The sequence below is a fragment of the Octodon degus genome, unplaced genomic scaffold (assembly GCF_000260255.1).
Source record: "Octodon degus isolate 3935 unplaced genomic scaffold, OctDeg1.0 scaffold00073, whole genome shotgun sequence".
Lineage (NCBI taxonomy): Eukaryota > Metazoa > Chordata > Mammalia > Rodentia > Octodontidae > Octodon > Octodon degus.
The window spans coordinates 3,688,301-3,692,796 of record NW_004524649.1 but is presented as its reverse complement, the minus strand read 5'-3'; positions in this window follow the sequence as shown (position 1 = coordinate 3,692,796).

Below are 4,496 nucleotides of genomic sequence, written 5' to 3'. Positions count from 1 at the left end.
ACCCCAACACTCCAGCCCAACAACCCCTAGTGACCAAGCACAGCCCACCAGGCCTCCCCTGTCCCCAGTGCCTAGGTCCCCACACTCTTGCATAGAGCTCAAGGTGTGGACACTTGGGGCACCCAGGAAGCCCTCCTGCCACCCTGTGCCCCAAACCTCGAGGTGACAAGTATGGGAGGAAAAAGGGGCAGAGCTGGCAGGCAGCACAGGGCCTCATGTGTGCCAGGACCCTCTGTGTAGACAGTGGGGTTCCAAGCAGGTGGAACCCTAATGTCCCAGCGAAGGTGACCATGCCTATCATCCTGCCCCACCCCTTACAAGGCTTCAGCCTCTGTAAAACACTGCACACGTGGCCCTCACCGGGATCCATGCAGTCACTGTTACCACAGCCTCAGGCGACTGGCTCGTTGCAAGAGAGGGCTGCTTGGCCTCACACTAAGAGGATGGGCCGTCATCGGTCATTGGGCCCTTGGTGGCTGTTGTATGGGGACAGACAGGGGCCAAAACTCTCACCAAGGACCTAGCACAAAGGCAAGAAAGAGGCAAGCTAGGCCTACCATCTCCTCCCACATGCCAAGGGCCTGAGGAGTCCCCACGTCCCGGCAGTGCCCCGGTGGAGAGGACAGGACCACAGCACCATAGCACCATACCACCACATGACCTGTGAGCCAGGAAGGGAGTCAGAGACTGAGGTTGGGCAGCCACCTGGGAACCTCAGGTTAAGTGGAGGCAGTGGTACCTGCTGCTGTCCAGATTGAGTCCCAGTCCCTGAAGGTGATGTGGCCGTAGATGTGGGGTACAGGGTCCAGGGGCATGATAGGTGAGGCACCCCATGCTGAGGAGGTGTTGTCACAGGGCAGGTGGGGGCTCAGACCCCTCCCAAATGCTGTGGCTCAGTGTCATGCTCTGTCCCTTACCAGCTGGGCATCACACCAGGGACAGGTCTTTCCCTAGGATTGGCTGAGCACTGGTATCAGATGGATGTGTACCGGTGCCACCATCCTGGTGGTCCTACCCATGCCCACTGCAGACACAGGCGGTAGGGGGTTTCTCTTCAGCCTTGTGCCTCACCCAGCTGCCACTGTGGGAGCAGCTAGTTATGGTCCAGCTCCACACAGATGGCTTGGGCTGCCCCATGGCAGGCCGGCAGCAGAGCAGGGCTGCGAGCCCAGCAAGGGAGAGGGTTCTGTAAGGAGACCCCACCTGCCCTGGGGTGGAGGCTGCTGAGCTGCACCTCTGTAGCTCCAGGCACAAAGAAGGGACCCTGGAAGCAGAGAGGCGCTTCTCCTGCCCCCTACTGGCCAGGCTGCTTCTGTCCCGGAAGTGGCCACTGGCTGCAGCCCTGAATCCAGGCCTCTGGGCAAAAACAGCATGGTCTATGGAAATCCGGGGTGGCCAGCTGGACAGGTGTCCCCCCTACCTGGAACACAGTGACAGCCACCAGGTGCCCAGGGCATGGTATCCATGCTGGCCAAGTCAGCTAATTTTCTCCACAGCAAGTTCTGCAAGCCATACCTGTCTCACCTTCTAACTTGGAATAGTCTTTGTTGGGCCAGGGAGATGGCTCAGTGGAATAAGCGCTTCCCTGGAAAGCGCAAGTGCCTGAGTTCAATCTCTGGCTCTGCAAAAAAAAAAAAAAAAAAAAGGTCTTTGTGCAGGTCCATAAGCCTCAAAGCAAAGCTTTGTGGCTTCTTTATGCCCACCGCCAGCCTCTTCCCCGAGCAGCACTCCGAAGCTAGTACCTTCCTACCCCTAATCCACCACACTGTCCTATCAGCAATGTGGCCTTCCAAGCAAGTAAGGGCCACAGACTTGGCCATGTGGAGGGGACAGCAGCCACACTGGGAAGCTGCAAGAAGACAGCTCAAAGAGACTGAGAGGACCCAGAGAGATGTGCACCCACCTCCAGAGTTAGGATGGGTTGGCTCTGAGCTGTCAGGATTTCCATAGACCTTCAGGAGCCAGGCTAGTGAGACCCGGGTGACCATTCCCATATGGGTCAGCGCCCCATCCTGTTCTTTCAACAAATGTTTTTATTTATTTATTTATTTATTTATTTATTTATTTATTTATTTGGTACAGGATCTCTCTGCACAGCTTGGACTCATAGTGATCCTCCTGTCTCAGCCTCCCCAGCACTGGGATTATAGGTGTGCTCTACCATGTCTAGTTTCAGTGACTGGCTTGGCGCGGGGCCAGCACCACATGCGGTTCCAGGGACTGAACTCTGGTCCTTGTGCTTGCCAGGCAGGTGCTTAGACCACTGAGCTTTCTCCCTGACCTTCTTCCAATAAATAGAAGCTATCAGACCACCACTGTTCCCAAAGTGTGGGACAAGATGGGAGGACCGTGGAACAGACATAAGGCACTGAAAATCCAGGGGGAGACAACCAGGGTCAGGGAGGCAGCTGGCCCTGAGGTGACATGAAAGGGTAAGACGGGTCCTAGGCATGGCACCTGGTAGTGTTTTGGTCTTCCAGAACTCTCTGGGGGCTAGTCCTGTCTACGCCCCAGAATCACCTGCCCAGCTTCATCACAGGCTGGGGCCAGGCCAAATTCCCGGATTCTGGTTTCTAAGGCCCAGGGTATGACTTTAATCCAGATGGCTCCAGATGGCTCCCACATGCAGTAAGCTGGAGGAGCACTGCCCCAGTCACCTTGGGGGCTTCTGACCTGGGTGGGAGGGCGCCGGCAGGATCAGCCAGCCTGGGGCAGGGTTCGGGCCCCTGGCACCTTGGGGACCCCAGGGCCCAGCTGTCCACTCCCTAGGTGCTCAGTGTCCATGGATCCCTAGAGCTCAACAGTGGTAGAGGTCCAGGAAGGTGAGGAAATGCACCAGCTACCCACAACCTGGAAGGTCAAGCTCTACACCAGCCCCACACAGCCACCGTGCCCGCCAGAGGGGAGCACTTGGCCTATGAAAACATCCTCTGCTCGATGGTGGCACTGATGGGGGAGAAATGGGCCCTTGCCCCTGAGCAGGGTCAGATGGGACCCCAGCTGCCCTTGTGCCTGCTGCCTGCACCACCCAGTCCTCCTGGGGTGCTTTCTGGGGAAAGGCTGTGGGAAGAAAACTCATTCCAGAGACATCCAATGACCCAACACTACCCACCGTTGCCCAGGCCGAGGGCATACTGGGCTCCAGTTCCCCTCCCTTGGCCCTTTCTCCCCACTCCCTTCTCACCTCTGCCCCAGCCACTCTTCCGTCCAGCCGCTTCCTCAGGGCTTCAGAATCTGCTTTGCACAGCGCTCACAGCCCTCTGTCCCGCTGCAGGAGGCGGAATGGACCTCTCCTCAGCCCACACCTGGGCAGCCTTCTGCATCCTTTGCTTGCCAGCCGCAGCTCCACAGGGAGGATGGGGCTGTGGGCCACAGGTGACCTGAGTGAGCTCACAGCCCCAGCCCACAGCAGCCCTCAAACATCACCCGGGCACAGCTGTGGCCTCTGAAACCACCAAGGCCCTCACGCTTGCAGTACATGCGTGCTCTTATCCCCAAGACCTGACAGCGGACAGCAGCCACCAGCCCATGGCAAGCAACATCAGCTGCCACCAAGAGACAGGGCCAACCCTGGACAGAGGGTCACAGGACTCACGGGTGGCCCTGGGTGGCATACTTCTTCCTGAGCCTGGGATACCAGTGTGACTCTCTCAGCAGTGTCTGCAGGAGGCATTTTCCCTCTCACGTGTACTTAGTGTTCTTAGAGTCAGCAGCGTGGAAAATGCCCCATATAACCTGGGAGTGCCAGGTGCAGTGACCTGGAGGAGCCCTCAGGGGCAGAATGCACATCCCAGACTCAGAGGTCAGGCAAAGTGGAGCCCAGTCCTCTCCTGTCCATGTCAGTGTCCCTCGAGGTGGCTCAGCCACAGGGCTCGGGGCTCCAGAACCCACCCACCAGACCTGAGGAGGCTGAGGCAGTAGTCATAATGACCTGGGGACCCAAGGGGTATGGTGACCCTGCTGTGGACAGCCACTGTCAAGGGCCAGAGGGAGGCCCCAAGTCTCTGAGAAAGAAGAGCACTCCTGAGACTCTGAGTCAAGGTCACTTGGGGTGGGCATAGTGTTCACTGTGGCGCCCAGATTGTCCAGTATGTGACCTGGAGCATTGCGGGGACTGGGACAACAGCTAGACCAGTGTGTGCAATCCTAAGGAGGAAAGATCAAAGAGGAGATACACGCGCCCTCCAGCGCCCCCCTGCTGTAAGCGGCTCCTTCCTTAGCCGCAGGACACAGCCAGCCATGGTTAGGATTTATTTTCCTGGAGCAACGCCGCAAGATCTGTGGAGGGTGGACAGCCCAGGACACCAGGCGCTGAGCAAGGAGCAGGGCCTCCGCTTCCCCTTCCTCCGCCTTCCAGGAAACAATGGCAGGATCCAGTTGCTTATCTTGGCGACCTGGACGTCTGGGTCCTGGGGGCTTCAAGGCCCTTGTTTCATTCTGCCCTGCTGTCCTCACTGGGGTGGATGCCACCAGGCCCCCAGAAACCTGGGCAAGTC